The following is a 24,626-nucleotide window of genomic DNA, read 5'->3' as shown; positions in this document are numbered from 1 at the left end:
TTGGCTGCTGGCCAAAAGCTAATTGCATAGGAGAGAACTGATGGTAACTCGTTGGCCTCAAACGAATAAGTGCTGCAGCATGTAAAATAGCATGCCCCCAAACCGATATTGGGAGATTTGTTCTCATAAGTAAGGGTCTAGAAATTAATTGGAGGCGTTTAATAAGTGATTCTGCTAACCCATTTTGTGTATGAACATGAGCTACTGGATGTTCAACACTTATACCATTAGTAATACAATAAGCATCAAAAGCTTGGAAAGTAAATTCACTAGCATTATCAAGACGAATTGCTTTGATTAGATTCTCTGGAAATTGTATTTTTAATCGAATAATTTGAACCAGTAATCTCGCAAACACCAGGTTGCGAGAAGATAATAAGCACACATGTGACCATCTCGAAGATGCGTCTATTAGGACCATAAAATATCTAAAAGATCCACATGGTGGATGAATAGGTCCACATATATCACCTTGAATCCTTTCTAGGAATTCAGGGGACTCAAATCCAATATTTACTCGTGATGGCCTTAAAATTAACTTTTCCTGAGAACATGCAGCACAACAAAATTCACTAGATTTAAGAATCTTCTCGTTCTTTAGTGAATGTCCATGAGAGTTTTCAATAATTCTCCTCATCATGGTTGTTCCCGGATGACCCAAACGGTCGTGCCAAGTTATGAATTCATTTGGGCTAGTAAACTTCTGGTTTACAGTGGCATGTGATTCAATTGCACTAATCTTGGTCTAATACAACCCAGATGAAAGTGAGGGTAACTTTTCTAATATAACCTTTTTATTTAAATCATGAGTTGTGATACATAAATACTCATGACTTCCCTCATTCATAGTCTCAATATGATATCCATTTCGGCGAATATCTTTAAAGCTCAACAAGTTTCTTCGAGACTTGGTAGAAATTAGTGCATTATTTATTATGAATTTTGTTCCTCCAGAAAATAAAATTATAGCTCTTCCGGAGCCTTCAATCACATTGCCTGAGCCAATAATAGTATTAACACATTCTTCTTTTGGCACCAGATGGGTAAAATATATATCATTTTTGAAAATAGTGTGCGAACTTGCACTATCCGCAAGGCATACATCTTCATTACATATCATTGCCATTCTCTTCAAAGACAAATAATAATAAAATAAGTAGCATGTACAGTTAAATTGAATACTTGATCGGAATTATTTTTCTAAGAAATATTGTACATAAAAATAATGTCATATACTAAAATTTTATTTTAAAACATGACACATTTAATAATTTCAAAATTCATAAACATTAATATTTCATTATTTATATACATCATATTTGAAACTTAAATACATAGAAAATAAAACTTAACAATAAGTTCTTTACATTATTTATTTACATGGATACTTAACAGTATCACATATTAAACTACTCCATCATTGATCAAATGACCAATATTTCCTTCAGGATCCTCAAAGAAATCAGATACATCATAATGAGTGGTGAAATTTTCAGCATCATTTGAAACGAAATTTGATTCTTTTCCCTTGTCATCCTTTTTCAATGATACCTGGTAAAGATCGACTAGGTGCCTTGGGGTACGGCAGGTACGTGACCAATGGTCCTTTCCACCACAACGGAAACACTTATCCTCTGTTGATTTATTCTGCCCGATATTTCTTTCTTTATCCCACTTCTGGTGAGATCCTCTCTTTTGAATATAATTCCTTTTCCTTCCATAATTTTTCTTGTTATTAAAACCTTGCCATTTACCTCTTCTGGGGTAATTTGCCGCATTTACTTCAGGAAATGGGGCGGCGCCAGCTGGGCGCGCTTCATGATTTTTCAATAGCAACTCATTGTTGCGTTCAGCAACAAGAAGGCAAGAAATTAACTCAGAATATTTTTTAAACCCTTTCTCTCGATACTGCTGCTGCAGGAGCACATTCGAGGCATGGAAGGTTGAGAAAGTTTTTTCCAACATATCATGATCAGTTATTTTTTCCCACACAATTTCATTCGTGAGGTGATTCGAAACATTGCAGAATTATATTCATTTATAGATTTAAAATCTTGGAAACGCAAATGCGTCCATTCATATCGGGCTTGAGGAAGTATCACCGTTTTCTGATAATTATACCTTTCTTCAAGGTCTTTCCAAAGATTTGCAGGATCTTTTAATGTGAGATATTTATTTTTCAGTCCCTCGTCAAGATGACGACGAAGAAAAATCATGGCTTTGGCTTTATCCTTCTAGGATGCATTATTTTCAGCCTTAATGGTATCTCCAAGATCCATTGAATCAAGATGGATTTCAGCATCTAATATCCATGATAAATAATTGTTTCCAGATCTATCAAGAGCATTGAATTCAAGATGAGAGAGCTTCGACATAATAAAAAAATTTTACCTGAGTCTTCCTAAAAATTTGATCAGAGTCTCGTGCTGATAACGTGTTGTAAAATAACTAAATAAATAAGGAAGAGGTAATAAAATAAAATATAAATAAAATACTACTATCAATATTTAGCAATACTATTATACTACTATAAAGATAATATATTAATATTATATTAGTAGTATATAAAGAGATAAAGCAAAGAATTGATTTGTAGTGTAAGAAAGAGAAAGAGAGAGTATTTGTTTATTATTGTTATGTGTAAAGTCTCATATCATACCCCCTATTTATACATGCATGGGGTCTTTATTTTCAACATGTATTTAATATTCATTCTCTCTTGAGAATGTGAGTTCCATATAGGAATGAGCATCTACGTCCCATTCTTATCACAACAGTCGTCACTATTTTTTTTATTGGTCAGTGAGGTGAATATTCAAAATTCTTCGCTTGTTTATAGGTCACGCATGATGTTTCAAATTTTTAATGATGCTTCCTACCAAATACGTAGGTGTAGTTTAGGGAAATGGATTCTTTCAATTATTTTTAACAATTGAGAAAATAAAATATAATTTTTTATTATTAATTTTATAAATGGGACAAAAATAAATATAAAAAAATAATAAAAAACTTTTTAATTTTCAATTTTTTTTAACAATCGAGAGGATCCGCCTTCATAGTTTAGTAGACCCGAAACTCTTCTTATTACTTTCATCGATATAGATACATGTATTTTATTGTATTTAGTGTGAATATTTCAAATCAATTTGTGATTTTGCTTTAGCATTTCGAAAAAAGAGCAGAGTTGGTGAAATTTACAGGGAATACGAGCTTCTTTTTCTAATTCTCATATCTTTTTTCTCTGTTTGAACCCAATTTGATGATTAGGAAATATGAAGCTAGGTTTTGTCCTCATTTTCTTCCCTCCATGGCTCCATATTCACTCTTCTCAAACCCTTCTGTGCCGTCGTGTCTTCCTCTGCCAAATCTCTTCCTACTTCCGTTGTGGTCACTGCAGCGATGCCTGGTTTTGACTCTCCCAACTGGAGTGGCCGGCCAAGCACGTGAGGGACACTTTCTTTAAGTTCTTTGAAGAAAAGCGCCATGTCTACTGGCGGTCCAATCCCATTGTTCCATTCAATGACCCTAGCCTATTGTTCGGGAACGCTGGTTTATACACTTTTTGTTTCTCTTATAATTGAATACACTTTGTTAGTTTCAAGTTGTTATCAATTTTTTTGACATTGTAGTTTGTTCATATGAATTGGTTTTGTTACTTTGAGTGTGATTTGACTATTTTTGGATTGATTCATATTTAACGTATTTATTATTAATTTAGGAATTTTAAGATGGTTTTGTTATTGTTAAAATTATCTCATTAGATGCTCAGAAATAAGCATTCTAAGTATTATGATTAGCTTCAAATACTCTAATATGAGGAGAAAAGAAAGACTCAAAGTGCTAACTTATTAGCATATAAAGTAAATCTAAATAGTGAGAGATGTGTTTCTCTAGCGCTTCTGTCACACATCGCAGATATAACTCATTTCTTGATAATTCGTTGATTTTGCATCTATTATTTGTGTTGATTTATTGCTTTAATTGTATCCTGGCATTTACTCAACAATTTATTTTGAATAATTTTTTGACATGTTAATTATATTCAAATTATTGAAACATATTTGCAGGATAAGTTGAGGGGGAGAGAATGGGAGCTCTGGAAAAGGAAAGAAAGAGAAGAGCATGAAATGGAAAGGATGTGGGTGAAAATCCAAAGAAAATAGGCAATCACTTCTTTTCAAGCTTTACTTGTGGAGACAACCAAAGACCCTTATGTATGACTTTCATTCTATATATGGTACCATTAATGTTATTGTTATCTTTAGGATGCATTTGGTATGTAGTTAAAATGGAGATGGAAATTATCTAGATCTAGGTGCACATAAACTCTTCCACTAATGTTCTTTGATGGACCAAATTTTTTTATCTGTAGTTGTCCTTCAGTGCGTGCTATTTTGTTCTTATGTAATTTACAGACTCATACCTGAACGTAACATGTAGACTTGGAGATGTTGTTGGTTCCTTAACAAAGGCCTTGGCTTAGGCAGACATAGAGTTATAGTAATATGTTGTATCCAATATAGTCTGGTAAAATACTTTGATGGTTTCTAAGGTTCTTTTCTATGAATGTTTTCTTTTAAAACTTATTGCTTTCTTTTCTTTATTCTTTGTAGTTGTAGCATCTCGATATGGTAATTATACTGAAGGACAAGATACAGGAGTATAAAAAAGATACAAAGTAGATGGTCAGGTGTGCAGCAGCCACTCTATTTCTAATCAGTTATAATTTGTAACTTTTGTAATTGCTATTGCCTTGACTTTGTAATTTGTTATTTTTTCACTTTATAGGACATGGATACTGATGGTGTTGATTTTGTTTTCATTGACAGTCCAATACTTAGTCACATAGAGAATAACATATATGGTGAAAACCGAGAGGTAAGTTTGATATAAATTATAACAGTACCTAATACTTAATGGTAGTGTAAAGAATATATTATGCGAGGTTACCTCCCACAATAACAATAATAAATGTTATGCTATTTACTTATTGCTACCCTTATTGTTAGGCACCATGGACAGAATCTAAGCATAAGCTAAAAAAGGATCCTCAAGGACGTGCACTAATCCTGATCTAGATCTAGCTGACACTGAAAAGCTCTTTCGGTAACATATCAAGTTGTTTCAGGAAGTAAGTGACTATGTCTGAACTATTTTTGTGTGGGTTTCTCTTAGAAGTTATGGCTTGTGTCTAAGGCTCTCAACAGGTTTTTGGTTTGTAAAAGAGTGTGCTTACTGTATGAATTGGTAATAGCATATGCAGTAGTTGCATCTTCAATTTCATGATTTCCTTTTTTATTCTGTCTTTACACACTCAAACTTTATGTTACAATATGAAATTTTGTTATTGCTGTTAAATTTTGTTGTAATGTTTTGTGTTTGTTTTGAGTTTGGGGGTTCTTTGTTGTCAATCTCTGAACACATGGACCTTACTTCTCCTATTAGGTATTGCTAGCAGTCATCTTACATCAACAATGGATGGTGTTGGAGCACTTTCAATTCATTAGCTAATTATATAGCTAACACGATCCATATATATAAAAGACCAAGATCTGGCATTGAGATTAATGTTTGAACAGCCTAGCATTGCTCTTTAAATTCATAATTAAGCTATTATATTATTCATAATTAATCTCTATCGAGCAAGCTCAGCTAGAACGTTTATATAAGCCTAGAGAAGGCAAGAAGAAGAGTCTCTGCCAATTTAGACAAACAATTAAGAAAATGTAGAAGAGTATAGTTGGATGAATTGTTCTATTTTTTAATATGTTTAAATAATTAAATATTAATTTTTGAAATTTATAATAAAAGTATTACAAATTTACAATAGTCTTTTTATTTTCAATCTTTTTTTATTTTATGTTAAAGTTTGATATGTATGTCTTTTAAAAGAAAAGAAAAAAAAATCTCTATAATTAACTGGTTAAAGGTAAAAATGATAGTCTTTTTCTTTTATATACTGTATGTATCTCCTAAGATTTAGCTATTTATAATATTTTAATTTTTTATTTTTTTTTATAAGATGCCATATGTAGGTGTAACTAGCTAGGTGTTGGTAAAAAAAGAAAAAAGATCATAGTAAATAAAACTATATTATTCACATGGTTGTATCTAATAAACAAATATATATATATATATATATATATATATATATATGCCATATTTATTTATTCGGTTATGTTGTTGCAACTAATGTGATTGTATTTATAGTCTGCTTGATTTAAAAAATTTTATAGGAACTGTCATATTTAATCTTGACCCTTTTAATGAATTCCACATGTCATAACAAGAAATCTTTGCTATTAAAAAAAGATTATTCTTTTGTTTTTCATGAGTTTAGTTGTTTGATTTTGCGAAAAAATGTAAATGCATATTAAAAAATAAGAAATTTCAATCAAAGACAGTAGGTTAGTCAAAGAGAGTAGGCAATATACTTCTTTAACTTGCGTCTGAGTCTTCTGTCTTTCTCTTTTGCAGCCATGAGTAACTTCCTTCAATGGTGATCTCTCAGCTCACTGCTTCATCCATAATAAGAGAGAAATTTGAGGTGATTTCAAGGCTATCACTGCACTTCTTCAACTCCCTTCTTTTTTTGACTTCCTTGAATATTTTAATTCAGTTATTTTTTTGCTTTTAAGTTTAGAATTGTTTTCGTAGTGTTTGAAATTCGGATAAAATTTTAATCTCTGTTGATGTTTTGATTTTCAAAGTGATTATTTTATTAGGCATGTGGTCTTTATTGATGTGTTTCTTATATTTTCTTCCACTTTTTTTTATCTATTTAAGTATTTTCTTTTTGTTTTTTTTTTTCTTCTTTCACATTCTCTATATGACTATACTTTTTCAGTTAAGAATCATATTTGAGTTGATGAATCGGGAACTATTGTTTGTGGTAAACCTAAGAATTATTGCATACGAGTTAAATACATCCCTCCACGTTGTTAATAGAATTTGCCGTGATATTTCATTAGTACACTTTTTAGAAATGCTGCTACTATTTATGATCAAAAGATATGGTTATAATTATTGAACTATTTTTTTTCCTTCTCCTCTTATTTGTTTCTATCTGAAGGCATTCTGTTGACTTAATCTTCTTTTATACCGACTGTAGTTATTTAATTTACTTGGTGATGATTTTCATATTCCTTTGAAAAAAAGTTGTGGCCTCTATCTATATTTTCTTTTTATGGATAATGTTGTTTCAAGTTCAAATGATTCCATGACAGATGTTTCTTGAATTTCTGTTCTCAGATCAAGTCATTTGGTATACACGTAGTTTGTATAGTCTGTGAATTTCAATTATTTTTTTTAGCTTTATAGAAACTATTAATGTAAGTTGCTTTTATTTGTGTTAACTTATCTCTTTCTATTATAATACAACTTTTTGTTAATAACCCATTGAGTAGCACTATATGTCTGAGATCCACAGGATAAGGTGATTCCTAAAAAATTGCATAATCAATGAATTGTATCAGTGGTCATTGATACTAAATAATGTTGTTTAATTTCTTTGTATAGATGGCAATCTTATTGCATTGAATGTTTTTATTTTCTCCATGTTACTCAGGATGTTATTTATCAGAGTGTCAAATCTTTACATAGTCCCAGTACTGGATAACATGGTAAGGCTCTGACTACCAAAAATAAGCAATAACTTTATAATGAGAAGGATTTGAATTATAATTCAAATTAGTCATTATCAACAATCGAATCACTAATTTAGTCATTCTCTCTGCATTATTTACAGATACTAATTAATAATTAGAGTACTACTATTAAGATTAAATTTAACAGAAAAGAATCTTATTTAAGACCGTGCAAATGCACGAATTACCTACTAGTCAATATAATAAAGTAGAACAGATAAAAAAAAAATAAAAGAAAATAAAAAAGACAAAGTTATATTTCTAATTCTTTAGTTATCTATAGTAATGTCATCAATAACTATAAAAATCAACACAATTACACAACTTTACTCTTTTTAGTTTTTTAGTCAATCTAATAAGGATTTTCGTAACACTTGATGCCTTGTTTTGAAATAAATAGTAGAATTTCTTCTTTCACATATATTTATTATATGTTTGCTATTTCATTGTGCATAATTTAATATATTTGGGATATTTGTTATGATGTTTTCATTATATGTTTCTATTTTAATGATGATTGAGATCGATTATGAATTGCTACAATTGTAATGGTTTATTTAATTTTTCGTCTCATATTAAGTGACCAGTATTTTTTCTTTTACTAAAAGTATTGGTCCTAAATTTTGTCCGTGCTCAATCAACAATGATACATAAACTTATAGTTAATATTAGAATTTTTTATTTTTAAATTATTTAAATATTTTATTTACTAAAATATGTAAGTATAAAATATTTTTATTTTTATACTATCAATATATAAATTATTTTTTATTATGTTAAATATTATAATAGGTGTGAAATTATTTTTTTATTATTTTAAATACTATAATAAGTGATTGTGTAAGTATATTTTTAGTTTTTATCAATACATATAGATAGTTCTAAACTTCTAATTTAAAATTTTAAATATATCTAAATCAATTTGGGTTGGTCGAGTGATTAACCTACTCAGCCACTTAAACAAATGTCGAAAAATTGAATTTCGTCTTGTATGTGTAGCAATTCATTGGTCAATTGCATATCCTTAAATGGAGTTCAGATCCACGATAGATTAGTTCTTAACTTGTTGGGTATCATGGAAAGCCAATATATATATATTTGTGCGCCAACAGCTTAATTGTTTTAGGTCCATTACTAAATACAAAGATTCGGTACTATACACATAAAATGTGTAACAACTTAAAAAAATATATCTAGGTGCACCCGTGATAGGAACGAACACGGATCGGATATGGCTAAAATTTCAATCTGACTCACTAAAATTACCAGGTTGGATCGGATACAATATCCGCTTTTTTAAGTTTGGATCTGATTCGGACATTTGCGGATCAAATCAGATATCGAATATATCCGCAAAATATAAATATTTTTAAAAGGTGTATTTTTATTAAAAAATATCAATAAAATATATTTTTTCTATTTTTTTAATCATGTTTATTCCTAAAATGTTATTAAACATATTTTTTTAAATAATAAAATAAAATAATACAATATATATAATAATTATTAGTTGAAATAAAACATAAAAATAATAATTTTTTTGCGAATCTACGGATATACGATTAAATTCGATTCATAAACACCCTCTAACCCGAGATATGTCACATCTATATAGATGTACATATGTACTTATTGTGCACGTGAGATAAAGTCAAAATGAAATTCATCACAAAATTATAAACTTAATTTAAAATTTAGATGTATATAATTAAAATTAACGATTTAATTTAATTCAATATAAATAAATGTATTTGTATTATTATATTTATATTTTAAAAAATAAAAAATTAATTAGGCAATACTTCTAATTGACCATACAAGTATAATAATACAAGTACATTTATTTGTATTAAATTAAATAAAGTCGTTAATTTTAATTATATCTATCTAAATTTAAAATTTAAAATTTTATATTTTAAATTATTTAAATAAAATTAGATGAAATATAATGAATATATTTATCTCAACAATAGGTGAATTTTTTTTTTTTTTGGTTTTATCTCGGGTATTTTTTTTAAGGTGTTTCACATTTTGGATGTAGAGTACCTAATTTTTGTGTTTATTTATCTTTTATTTTTTATACTCGAAAAATGTAATAATAGTGTAAAAACATAAATATTTTCGGAGATAAAGTATTTAAATAATTTAAAAATAAATAATATTAATATGGTCAAAGTATATATACTCGTTAAAATTTTAATTGACTATTTATTTTGTTTAAAAAATTAAATTTATAGATCTATGAGATTTAAAATTATACTTTAACAATAATATAATAAATTCACATCTCATTATTGTCTTTGAATAATTCTTGACTTTGATCCCGTGAAAAATAGGTTCTAATTATTAACTCTATGGTCTACTGTAACTAGTTGACCCATTTAATGAAATAAAGTTAAGACTTTATTATAGTGCATGAATTCTTATGTAAGATCAATCTCTTTATCACATACATATAACATATAATAGGATATAACTCTTGTTTTTGAGTGGTTGGTTCATTTGTTTGGGTTTATTCGATCACTACAATAAAAATTATTATTACTGATAAATTTTTAATGCCAATATATAACATAATACCACTATATATTTTTATTTAATTTATGTTTTTGCGACAATTATAAATTTGTCGTTATTACTATATGTTATAATAACAATTATATACTTTTTACGGCTATTAAAATGGTTTTTACTGGCAATTATGTAATTATTGTTAAATTATTTTAGCAACAAAATATAAGATGATTAATGTCTAATTGCTGATAAATATATTAACAGTTATTTTTATTGTCACTAAAAATAAAATAAAGGGTAAAAAACCTTAATAAATCAAGTCAAGAATCATGTAACGTAAATACGCCAAAGCGAAAATCGTTTCAGCAATAAGCCAAATCATATTTTTATATAATTCGAACCATGCTGGTTCGAATTATACAGAAACACATGCATACACGTAATTCGAACCAGCTTGGTTCGAATTACACACAAATACACGCACACACTAATTCGAACCAGCTTGGTTCGAATTACACACAGTAATTCATGGTATAATTCGAATTATGCTGTTAAAAAATTAATAATTTATTTAAAAAAATTTATTAAAAAATTAATAATTTAAAAATTAAAATAATATATATTTTATTTCATACGTTAAAAAAAGCTAACAAAATATTTAATTACGAGACTTCTTTAAAATATTAATGAGCTATCAATTCGAATTCCATACAATACTTTTCTGTCCATTTTTAATAGTTCATGAATATTTTTTAATAAATTTTTTTAAATTATAGTACAAAAAATATTTTATCCTATGCAAAACAATTTAAAAAAATGGCTTAAAAAATGTTAGGAGTACTATAAAAATTTGTAATGTTATAATAACTTAGGTAAATACATGCATGTACTCAAATTTTAAATAAAATACTCTACATAGTCAATAATAATTTAGAAATGAAAGAAAATATTTTATTCCATACAAAATAATTAAAAAATATATTTTATTTTATACAAAATAATTTTAAAAAATGGCTTAAAAGATGTTATGAGTACTATAAAAGTTTGTAATATTCTAGTGATTTAGGTAAATACATGATAAAAATATTTTTTCTTTAATTTCTAAATTATTAGTGACTATGTGGAGTATTTCTTTAATGTCCTAAGTCATTAGGACATTACAAATTTTTATAGTACTTCTAACATCTTTTAAGCCATTTTTTAAATTATTTTGCATAGAATAAAATATTTTTTTGTGGTATAATTTAAATAAATTTATTAAAAAATATTCATGAGCTATCAAGAATGGGCAGAAGAGTATTGTATAGAATTCGAATTGCTCACAATATCATTTGAATCAGAGTAATTCGAACTTCCCTATGCGTAATTCGAATCATGTAATATCTCAACATATAATTTAAATAATTTTATTAAAAAATTATCATGAATATTTTTTAATAAATTTATTTAAATTATATCATAAAAAAATATTTTATTCTATGTAAAATAATTTAAAAAATGGCTTAAAGATGTTAGAAGTACTATAAAAATTTGTAATGTCCTAATGACTTAAGACATTAAAGAAATACTCCACATAGTCACTAATAATTTAAAAATTAAAGAAAAAATATTTTTATCATATATTTACCTAAATCACTAGAATATTACAAACTTTTATAGTACTCATAACATCTTTTAAGCCATTTTTTAAAATTATTTTGTATAGAATAAAATATATTTTTAAATTATTTTGTATGGAATAAAATATTTTCTTTTATTTCTAAATTATTATTGACTATGTAGAGTATTTTATTTAAAATTTGAGTACATGCATGTATTTACCTAAGTTATTATAACATTACAAATTTTTATAGTACTCCTAACATTTTTTAAGCAATTTTTTTAAATTGTTTTGCATAGGATAAAATATTTTTTGTACTATAACTTAAAAAAATTTATTAAAAAATATTCATGAACTATTAAAAATGGACAGAAAAGTATTGTATGGAATTCGAATTGATAGCTCATTAATATTTTAAAGAAGTCTCGTAATTAAATATTTTGTTAGCTTTTTTTAACGTATGAAATAAAAATATATATTTTTTTAATTTTAAATTATTAATTTTTTTAATAAATTTTTTTAAATAAATTATTAATTTTTTAACAGCATAATTCGAATTATACCATGAATTACTGTGTGTAATTCGAACCAAGCTGGTTCGAATTACGTGTATGCATGTGTTTGTGTATAATTCGAACCAAGCTGGTTCGAATTATGTAGAAATGGAATTCGAACCAGCATGGTTCGAATTATATAAAAATATGATTTGGCTTATTGCTGAAACGATTTTCACTTTGGCGTATTTACGTTACAAGATTCTTGACTTGGCTTATTAAGGTTTTTTACCCTAAAATAAATTACCATAAAAATAATTTTTTTAGTGTCAGGAATTTAAGTATATATATATATAAGACACCACTTAACATATCTAATTTAGGGAAATATTTATAATAGCAAACCATAATATATATCTATTTTTCCAAGGTTCAACAATTGAAAAACAAACATTAAATTTAATTGAATCAAAAGGCCAGTAACATAAACCCATGATCAATACAAATAATATAAAAAATCATCCACATTGATATTAACTTTATTTATAACATAGTCATATAAATTTATAACATATCAATGCATTTATATTATTATCGCAAAAAAAATTCATTAGAAGAATCTTCCGCGGCCATAACCATTGTTAAATGGATTATTATGGTATGGAAAACCAAAAAAGCCTCCACCGTTATTATGGTTAGAATTTGAATAGTAAAGATGATTTCCAGTATCGTCGCCGTCGCTGCTTCTCCCAACATCATTTCTGTTACTTACATCATAGAGAAATAGACCATTATATCCTTGTCGGTGTTGGTATGATGGATACCAAATAGGGGCATTTTGGTCACCGAATTCTCTCGCAGCGTCAAAAGGGTCGACACCAATAGCAAATGCTATGTTGGAAAAAGTATTCATACTTCCATGAGTAGGGTATGTTCCAATAACTCTGGAATTAACTTGATCCATGGTTTGATCTATTTGAAAAATAATTAAAACAAGTCACATTGAAAAATTAAACATTTATTATTACGACAAAATTGGCTAACAACAATAACTTTGTTTAATAATAAAATTTATCAAATTTATTGGATATACAAATTTATTTATTCTTATACTTTATTTAACAATAGATTTTGTTTAATTGTAAAATCTACAAATGTAGACTTTTTTTATAAAAAGATAAAAGTTTAATATTTTAACTAACAATTTAAGATTTTAAAGGAATAATATAGATCTCTTTAGTGTAAGACTTTCGATTATGTCCTTTATCTATACAAAAAATAAAAACTATTATAACTCTAAAAGTTAAAATTTTAATAGAATATATAAGATCTCTATTATATGATCCATATCTATTATTTCATAACTAAGAAAATTTTGTGTAAAATGGTATATGGAGATTTTAGAAAAAGAAATAATTCCTCTTATCACTCTCCAAAATTTAAATTTTGAGTAAAAAACATGAGATCTTTATGTATACGATGCAAGTATTTATTTTCAAAAAATTTTTTTAAAATGATAGTTGAAACCAAAATCAAATTATTTAAAATATCTAAAGCTAATACAACATTAATTAAAAAAGACAAAGAAAGCTTACCACCGTGATAAAATGTAGATGCCACACTCTCAGTTACAGTTGTAACTGCAGCCTGATTTGCAACAATCTTGTGTGAAATTTGATTTTTCAAAGTCTGCTGAAGAATTACAAGAATTTCTTCCATCTCTTTATTTTTTTCATAACTTTGACCAATCGTATTCCACCAATTGATAATGTTGTTGTCATTTTTAATTGTCTTTAAAGTTTTAGAAAGAGTTTCGGCTCGTTCTTTCTCAGCATTTAATCGATCCACAAGTGAATCGTTCTTTTTAATAAGATTTTGCATGTCGATCCTAGACATTCCCTCAATGATATAACCAAGAAACTGATTATTACCTTGAGGTTGTTGCTCATTTGAGAGAGCCATTTTCATTGTCTTTAATGAAGAATCGCCATAATAATAGGCTTTTCCATTGGAAGAATATATAATCAAATCAACATCAGCATCACATAAAGATTTTAATTCATTTGCTTTTTTCAATAAGCCGTCTTTTCTCTTTGTAAAAGCGATTTGACAATTTTTCTTATTCTCAATCCTCTTTATCTCTATCTTTTGTCTCCCTTTAGTTTTTTTTATCATTTCACCACCATTCTCCATTTTCAAAATAAGAGATTAGTAGTGACTTAATATATGTGATGTGATTAGTATAGAGTATTGTGTAATGATGAACATGTTTCATTGTGTTTATATAGACTAATAAATATTTAGGATATTTAATTTTTATTTTACTTTTTGCATTATTTATTTCTCTCAGATAATTTATTATCATTTGATCTTTGACTTTTTAATAAAAACTATGCACATAGATATCAAATACCAATATATGGTGATAAAATCAGGGGTTAAAAATTCTATAATACAAAATTTAAGTGAGAAATACTTTTTTAGAAAATATATTAACATTTTTATATTTTCAATCTTTTTCTTATATAGAAAAAAAGAATATAGATTCTCTCAACTTTTTTTTAATTATTTAATAAAATGTAATTTATCATCTTACATTCTTTAAGTGGAATAAAAAAAAACATTTGAGAAAAATATTAAATGATAAAAATTAAATGATATTTTATTAAATAATTAAGGAAAAAAATTGAGAGAATCTACTCTAAAAAGGGAGTATATTTGATTAATTATTTTTTACTTTTTATTTTACCAAAAACATAAGAAAAAGTGAGATTTCTTTGCAAAGCCGAAACAATACAATTAGGTAAGTAATAAAATTCAGTCTTTATTCAACCAATAAAATTTAAAATTCATTTAAATAAATGTAAAAAATATATCTTTAGATTTAGTGTCTCATATTTTTTCTCTCTTACATTTAAAATTAAAAATAAATGTATTTAAATTTAAAACAAAATATAATTCAAACAAGAGTAAATTACTGTTTTACTTTCTAATGTATGGGCTAAGATCGAATTTTATATCTAACGTTTATTTTTATCCTCAAATATTTCATTTCGTCTTATTTTAGTCGTTTGGTCAAAATTAAAAATTTTTTTCCAAGAATACCCTTTTCATCTCTATTTTTAACTTTTTTTTTCATAATTTTGTCATTTTTGCTCTTAGATCACTATAACAACTACTATGACCAATACAATTATGATTTTTGTCATTATTTAGAAAAAAAAATCATAATGAAAGGAAGGATATTTTTGAAAGAAAAAATTTTAATTTTGACTAAAGGATTAAAAGAGGACGAAATAAAACAGTTGAGATAAAAAATAGAACGTTTCAAACATAAAGACAAAATTAAGACTTAACACAAACATTAGCGACTAAAATAATATTTTATCTCTAAACAAAAATAACAAACCCTAAATTCCAAAATATAAATATTAAATCCTAAAACTTAACAATTGAAATATTTAAATTAAAAACAAAATATAATTTGAATAAAAATAACAAATCTTAAATTCTGAAGTCTAAACACTAAATCATAAACCCAAAATTCTGTTTAAAAATTAAATTGAATCAATTATGTTTATTCATAATTTTGAATCCTTTTTCTTTATTTTTGCCGCAACCGCTCTCTCGCAATCCTGTGCCACCGCCGTCGTTGCTGTATCGCGACCCCGGTGTCCCCTGCAACTACTGTCTTGTTACTTGTTTCTTATCAACTAAGTTGGATATTAATGTTACTATGTATGCGGATGGTTATTTTCATTCTAACGTGGATGTTTATTTCGGTATACTATTGGTATTTTACTTGATTTGCTTGATTCTGCACGCACATGCTCTGCGGGATGTTCATTTTACTATGTATGCGGATGGTTCTTTTCGTTAAGATATGGATGTTTATTTAGGTCATACTATTTGGATGAACAAAATAAAGTGGCACTGGAAGTAGCGAAGACACGACGCAACGGCGTGAAAGCAAGGGGCAGAGGTGCAACGTTGGAGCAGCAATGGAATAAGGCCTCTAACTCGGCGACGGTGCAACGTCTCGGAAAGGAGAAGAAGACACACAACGGCAATGTTGCTTGTAGGGAAAATAGGGGTAGCGCGACACATGGGAGAAGAAGGTGCAGGCGGTGCGGCACGTTGCTTCTTCAAACGATGGTGGCAGCGGTGAGGTGCATTGGTGATGGTGCGACAGGGAAGCGGGAGTGAAGCGACTGCGGTTAAAGGAGAGAAAGGTAAGAGGCTAGAATTATGGTGGATAAATGGGGTGGAATATTTTTTGTTTTTATGAGCCTGAAGTGCAGTCCATTATTCACTTTGTTCGTACCTCTTATTATCTACCTAACAGAACTTATTTTTTATTTTAAAATTTTACTTTTTAATATTATGTGGTTAAACAATAACAACAACAATAATAATAATATTGATAATAGTAATACTGATAATAAGAAATATTAATGAGTATATACCCATTTTGGTCCTCAAAGAATTTCAGAATAGACACTTTAGTCTCCAACTAAAATTAATTACTCAATTGGTCCCTAACAATTAACTCCGTCAGTCACTTAGGTTCTTTACTCCGTTACTCTAACGGAGGACAAAATAGTCCCTGACAACTCTAACAGGGGACAAAATGGTCCCTGATCTCCTCTGTGAAACGACACTGTTCTCTCCCAATTTTTATTATATTTCGCATAACACTAACAATCTAACACTATAACTTCAAACTACACAATGCACACTCTATAAATTTAATATTCACAAGAAAGAAAATCCTCAACTTGTTCTCAACCAATTCATACTCAAGAAACTAATGCCTATGTCTCTCAACTAGTTGTCGTTTTCGACGGATCCCATGAATCTAGACAGCAAGTCTGATTTATTAAGACTCGTTATCGTTGTTGCCATCTCCCTCATCCTCTGATCGCTTCTTTCAGCTTCTTCTCTGAACCAATGTTCAGTAATCGCTTCAGTTTCCATATGAGCGGCAACAGCGACATTACTCGTTGTAATAGCTTGGATGCGAGGTCGAAGCTGTATGCCAACTTGGACTCCGAAAAAGAAGGAATGAAGCACTCGGTGTCTATTTCAAATGAGAATTTGCATATGATGTCGAAGGAGAATCTTCTCATGATGTCCTAATGTCCAACAATCTATAATGCTTGCTGGAGAGTGAAGAAAGGCATGCCCTTGGAGTAGTTATAGAACTTGGTCTTGAGGATATCGTGTACGTTGTTGGGGTTGGAAGTGAGTTATCAAAGATGTGAAAGTGGATGCTTTTGGTGGGGAAGTGCAGAGGAGGTGGATGTACCAATCATAAAGATTTAGGAAGTGTGTGGTCTATGATATGTTAAGGTAGGTGCGATACGTGTGACAATTACACCATGGCTTAATCTTGGAGTTAAAGAGGAGGAAGGAAAAGATGGAAAAGAAGACTGTGAAGGTAAAGAAGGAGAGTATGAATGTTAGGGTTATATGAAATATGATAAAAATTGGGGAAGAACAGTGTCGTTTTCGAATAAAGGGGCCAGGGAACATTTTGTCCCTTGTTAGAGTTGTCAGGGATCATTTTGTCCCATGTTAGAGTTTTCAGGGACCATTTTGTCTTTCGTTAAAGTTGACGGAGCCAAAAACCTAAGTGACTGACGAAATTAGTTGTTAGGAACCAATCGAGTAATTAATTTTAGTTAGGAACCAAAATGTTTGGTTCGAAATTTTTTAAAGACCAAAGTGAGTATATACATTAATTATGAATACAATTCATATGTTAATTTTAAGTGATTTGGCAAATGAACAATATTCTAAGAATGAGTTGGAGCCTGGAGGTTACTTCCATACAATTTAGAAAGTGGATTCATAGAAATAAAAAATAGTATGCACATACTAAAAATAAACCAATATATATTTTTATATAAATATATATTATTTAATTTATTTTTAATGTATATTTTGTACTTTAATATATATTATATATGAAACTGATTTGATTTTTTTTGTATATGTATCATGATTGTTAAAAAATAATATAATTAATTTTTTAATTTAAATAATAATTAAACACTAATGAGTTATTGACTAAATAATATTTCTCAAACTAAAATACATAATGTTTAAAATTATAATTAGAAGAACAATTAAAAAATCTAAAACTATAAACATGTTGAATATATATTGTTTTCTTTATTTTTCATTCCTTAAATTTGAAATGAAATCATTATAAACTTGTTATCTTGACTAATTTCATAATAATTATCATTTACACGTTAATAATATATACCATATATAAAAAAGGAAAAAAAGGAATTCACTTTTAATTATTACTTCAAAAAGAATTGACATATAGAAAAAAGTTTGAGTAATTACCCAAATATATTCTTAAAGTTTTTAAAAGTAAACACTTTAGTCTTCTAAGTTTCAAAATACATAAAATAATCTCTAACATTTATTTTCGTTAGACAATATAATTTTTCTTCATTAGTTATTAACGGTAATTACTAACGTAGAATATTAACTCACACATGTGACCATTAAGTATCTACATATATGATATGGATAAATCAGTTTCGAGAATAAAATACAAAACAATCCCCAAAAATTTAAAAATTCTCAGAATAATCCCTAAAAAATTTTAAAAAATTCAAAATAATCTCTTCGAATGATTTATGTATAATTATTTTTAAATTGATAAATTTAGTTTCTAAAATTTTTTATTTACTTATCTCAAATTTGATTATTCATATATACCAAAAAAATTTATGCATTTTCAAATTCTAAATTACAAATTAATTTTAAAGTTTTCCAAAAAATAATTTAAAATAATTAAATGAACTTATTTTTTATCATACAAATTCTATTATCATTCTTTAATGATGAAGAAGAGGTTGAGCTAATGGAGAATTTTTATTTAATATAAAATTTTTTACATAAATAATGGACAATATTTATACAAATGCTTACGAAAGTAACCCTTTGAAACTTACATGCAATGTAAACCAAGTCATCTATAAAGTCAAATTTATAAGTTTTGGTCAATTACAAAATTTCAATACAATGTGAAAACTCCTAATACTTTGCGACACCTGAAAAAGAAATGTTTTAATAAATTCAAGTGTTTTGTTCATATTTTTCAAAAGTTTTGGGATTCACTTATTGTAATGTTGAATAAAATAACTTTGCAATTAAAGTTATTTGTACTACTACAATTAACAGTTATATCAAGAAAAAATAATTTTTTATTTATAAATAATTTTCTAAGTTTATTTGGTGCCAATATCTTAAGAATTTATATATATAAATAATAGTTTTTATAATGCAATGACTTCTTAGATTTAGTTGTTATATTATAGTTTTTATATCACTTCAATGTAGGTATCATATGTTAATGATTAAATAATATTATGTCCTGTGACATTTTAGTATTAATGAATAAAATTATTTTTTAATTTATATTTTGTTATTATTTATATTTTTATTTATTATATATTTTTAATAATGTTTTATTATTTTGATTAATAAAAATATTATAAGACATTGACTTTCGAAAAAGATAAAAAACATTCGAAGGACTGTTTTGGAATTTTAAAATTTTTTTAGGGACTATTTTGAGATTTTTTAAAGATTATTTTATACTTCACCTTGGAGACTAATTTATCCAATTTATATACGTAAATACTTAATGGCAACGTATATAAATATACGTTAACGTTTTACATTAATAATTATTGTTAGAAACTAATAAAAAAAACTGTATTATCTAATAAAAATAAATATTGAAGGCTATTTCGTATATTTTAAATAAGTCTTTTAATTTAAGTAATTACTTAAAAAGCTTTAACGGTGTCGTGAAAAAAAAATCAATAGATTACTTTTAGGTCAAATATATACTTTGAGATTTTGTCTTGCTTTTTATATTTTGACTAAATCTTGAAATTAATTCATTTCCAAAGAAAAGCAATGAAAAAAAATAACTCTTAATTAAAGTACATATATAATAAACTTTGAATCTTTTAAAACATAAATGATAAAGGGAAAGACTAATGATATATATAAATGAATTTAATAAGACTCACTTTTGATAAAAGTTATTTATAAGAAATGGGTCATAACTATATAAATTAATGAGATAAAATTTACTATGGAAATTTATTTACAATCGATGTAATTATCAATTAGATTTTTTAAATTCATAATACTAAAAAAACAAAAAAAAAATAGTCAATACTTGTAGCAATTTTCAATTTTAAAAATATAAATATAAATATAAATAAGTTATAATTTATTTTATAAAATTAGAGTTCCTTATTTTTAGAAAATTATTTTTATTATCAGTAATTGAACTAATTTTATAATAATTTAAATTTAATCAAATTCATATTATTATTATTATTATTATTATTATTATTATTGTATATAATTGCCGTAAGTATTAAATTACATTATAAGTTTATATATTATATTCATTGCATTACTATTATTATTACTATTATTACATTTATTATTTTTATTATTACATGACCATCATTACTATTGCTAGTATTATTATTACTATTATTAACTATAAAGCATAAAAAATAAAAGGTGGTTTATACTTTGCATTAGGTTATATATATTATTATATCATTATGCATTAGGTTATATATATATATATATATATATTAAGTTTTGTAATATAATATTATGCTATTAAAATTCATTCTTAGCTTTCTTCTAGTATAAGTATAATCTATTACTATAATTTCCTTTTATAAAGTGTATATATAATATAAAGAAAGCTAAGGCGGCGTATTAATCATATATATATATATATATATATATATATATATATATATATATATATATATATATCATTAACGTATGCGAGAAGAAAGAAAAGAAAGAAAACAGAGAGAGAAGACCGAGAGAGAACATAAATCCTTCTGAACCTCCGACTTCAATTTCTTGAAATCCGTAAACCTAATCAAAAATCTAATCCGATAAGAGTATTCATAACCTCCTCCTCTACACGTTGGTACCATTTTTGATTAATGGAAGTTGATAGTAACGTAGCTCCTCTTTCCTTTGAGTTTGGCCAACGGAAGTTTTAGGAGGCACAGACGATTCTGGACATTTTCTTTTTCGATAGTTCACTCAAAAAGCTTCTCCTAAGCTTTGAATATTTTGATTTCGTACGAAGGTATGGTTTTGGTTTCTCGTAGTTAATGTTTAATATCACGTGAAAACTTAGGCTAGAAGACCTTAAGATAGGAATGAAATGAATGAATAATTGATGGATTGTGTATATGGTATAAAATGTGAGGTTTAGCTGTTGTCAATAATTTGCTGTTGAAGTTGGTCGGTGTGGAAAAAGATTTAATATTGGTATTTGTTTGATTTTGAAATAATTTGTTACTGGAAATAATTTGAATGACTGAGAGGTGTTTGGTTTGATAATTGGGACCCTTGAAGGGTAGCAGAAATTTGAGTCTTAGAGGAGATATTGCCAAAATTTCTATAAGAATTGGAGTTTTGATTTGAGGTATTATTTTAAAAAGGGAAAGAGATTACTATGTGGCTTGTGTATTTGAGACTATTTGTTGACCCTCTGTCGCAAGATGTGACCGGGCACTTTAACTCCCCGGATTTCCCCATGGGCATGCATATATATATATAAATATTGAATATTATGTTTGAGTTTGGAGTTCGTCTCCATGGAATACTATATTATTGAGCTTGGAGTGTAACTCCATGAATATTATTGAGCTTAGAGTGTGACTCCATGGAATATTATATTTGAGCTTGGAGTTTGACTCCATGGAATATTATTGAGCTTGAGGATGCGTGCATAGAGGGACTGTCCAATGGTTAACTACCAAGACATGTCGGGTTGGCTGTATAACCGACAGATGAGACTCATCAGCCATAGGACAGGCATACATCATATGCATTTGTTTGTTTGTTTGAGTGTGCATTGTTTTGGTTTGCTTAACTGTTTAATTCTGCTTATCCGCTACTTGTTCTATTTGCTGTAAATGCTTCTCTATCTGTGTTTTCCTTGCTTGAACTGTATGTGTATGTTTTCTGAGAAATCCCTCTTGACGAAGGTGTAAGGGGAGAGGATTGTTCCACCAGTGATTCAGAGGATTGGAGGCGACAAAAAGTGAAGTATGAAGTTAAAGTTAGATTCAGAACTAGAATACGTTAGATAACTTACCTAACTTTTGGTTTAGTTTATTTTATTTAAGAATGATTTTGAGTGTCGGAGTTCTAGGAATGCCTCTGGCTTTCCCGAGACCTTTTATATTAACTATGTGGGCACCTTTACCATACTGAGAACCTCCAGTTCTCATCCCATACTATGTTGTTGTTTTTCAGATGCAGGTCGAGAGACACCTCGTTGAGCGTCTGGGTATCCTCCTTACGAGAGAAGAACTATCTTTTAGACTGTCATATTTTGTTTTAGGCTATGTATATATGTTTATAGAATCTCCGTATGTATATTTTGTGTTTTGTCCCTCGTAGAGGTCGACTTGGAGATACAGGGGTTTATTTTGGGTTGTATATATACATAATTATATACTCTGGCCGACCTTAGCTTCGCAGGTCGAGTCTGGAGCTTGCTATCTGAGTTTTGAAACTCTGATATGTATATATGTTTTCAGTCATCTTTCGAATTTACCTGTCCGTTTTACGAATATTCATGCGAGTGTGTCACAATTTTCTGTTTATCGTTTTGTTTAGCTTGTTCTTCAAGACTCCTAGATATGATTTCATCCAACTATATCTATGTACACGTCCTTTTCTTTTAGAGGTCGTAATACCTTGCCACCTCTGCTTTACGACTTAAGCGTAAGGTTCTGTGTAATAGGGTGTTACAATACTTATCTTATTTAATATTTATTAATTATTATAATAATTAATAAATACTAAATACTAAATAATATATATATATATATATATATATATATATATAGATTTTGTAAATCCATAATGTTAAAAAAACAAAAAAGAGTCGATATTTATTTTATTTAATATTTATTAATTATTATAATTATTAATAAATACTAAATAAAGTAATATATATATATATATATATATATATATATATGCAATAATAATTATTATACATTTTTTTAGATTTTATATCCTTATTTACATTTTGATTATACATGAACATAACTTATATTATATGTTTTATAGATATAATATCTTTTTTTATTGAAGTACTGATTTTTTTTATACAACTAATAAACCATCCTCTTAATATATTATTGATTTTGTATTTCTATGGAAAACTAATAATAGTACGTAGCTATTTAGTTTTATTCATACATCATCAACTTAATTAATTATTTATGACACAAATATTATAATATGTTATTGGATTGTACTTGAAAAATTTAATTCTTGACAAAAAGATTTTTGAAATATATTATTGATAAAATAATTTTTAAATAATTTGAAATATAATAAAAATAATCGACAAATATTTTTTTAAATGACAAAAAATTTTTATATTTAACAAATAATTTATTTATTTAATTTAAATATTTATATATTTAAATAAATATTTAAATAAATATTTAAAAAATACATAAAAAAAATTTAAAACAAATTTTGTTTTCTAAAAAAAATATTCAGCATAAATTTTTGAATATCATTCTAATAGTTTACTCGATATTATTTCTTTATTTTTGTTACTGCATTATATTCATGCACTAAGAATTTCTTTTCATGCCTCAGTCCTGAAACACGGATCTCGGTACTAGTTAGTTACGTTAAAGTAGCATGTTTTTCAGTCTATTTAGATAAAAAATAAAGAGAAATATTATTCATTCTTTAATAATTATCTATTAATTGTTGTGATAAGAATGAAAGATGAGGTGAATGACCATCATTAATTAATGGTATTTGATTTCAATGCTGAATGGTTCAACTTCTCATAGTAAAGATAAATTAAAAAAGTTGAAATTTTAAGCTTCACACGCTTATAAATAGTGAAGCAATCTAAGGCTTTTATACACAAAAAAACAATAAACAATTCTCTCTCTTTATGTTGCAATACTTCTTCCCCTCTCTTTATATTTCTTTATTTTATATTTGTTACCTCTTATTTATTTATTTATTTAGATATTTGTTACCTCTTCTTTATTTATTTATTTAGTTATTTTATAACACGTTATCAGCACGAGACTCTGATTAAATTTTAGGAAGACTCTAGGTAACAAATTTTTATTATGTCGAATCTCTTTTATCTTGAATATAATGTTTTTGATATATTTGGAAACAATTATTTATCATAGATACTTGATGTTAAAATTCATTTTGATTCAATGGATCTTAGAAATACCATTGAGGCTGAAAATAGTACATCCCAGAAGAATAAAGCTAAAGTCATGA

The 24,626-nt window shown here is 27.0% G+C and overlaps 1 long non-coding RNA gene across 2 annotated transcripts; it reads left to right on the top strand.

Moving 5' to 3' along the window:
• The first annotated feature begins 3,111 nt into the window (after nucleotides 1-3,111).
• Nucleotides 3,112-8,008, top strand: LOC130940749 (uncharacterized). 2 transcript variants are annotated; one of them, XR_009070396.1, is made up of 7 exons: nucleotides 3,112-3,549; nucleotides 4,068-4,214; nucleotides 4,614-4,690; nucleotides 4,830-4,878; nucleotides 5,010-5,131; nucleotides 6,478-6,547; nucleotides 7,568-8,008. It is a non-coding gene; the product is annotated as an uncharacterized LOC130940749 (long non-coding RNA). The 2 variants fall into 2 exon arrangements; XR_009070397.1 differs by having other exon boundaries at nucleotides 4,789-4,878.
• The last annotated feature ends 16,618 nt before the right edge of the window (nucleotides 8,009-24,626 follow it).

Source organism: Arachis stenosperma, chromosome 7 (assembly GCF_014773155.1).
Source record: "Arachis stenosperma cultivar V10309 chromosome 7, arast.V10309.gnm1.PFL2, whole genome shotgun sequence".
NCBI classification, from domain to species: domain Eukaryota; kingdom Viridiplantae; phylum Streptophyta; class Magnoliopsida; order Fabales; family Fabaceae; genus Arachis; species Arachis stenosperma.
Note: the sequence above shows the minus strand (reverse complement) of the source record. Positions and strands in the feature narration are given on the sequence as shown.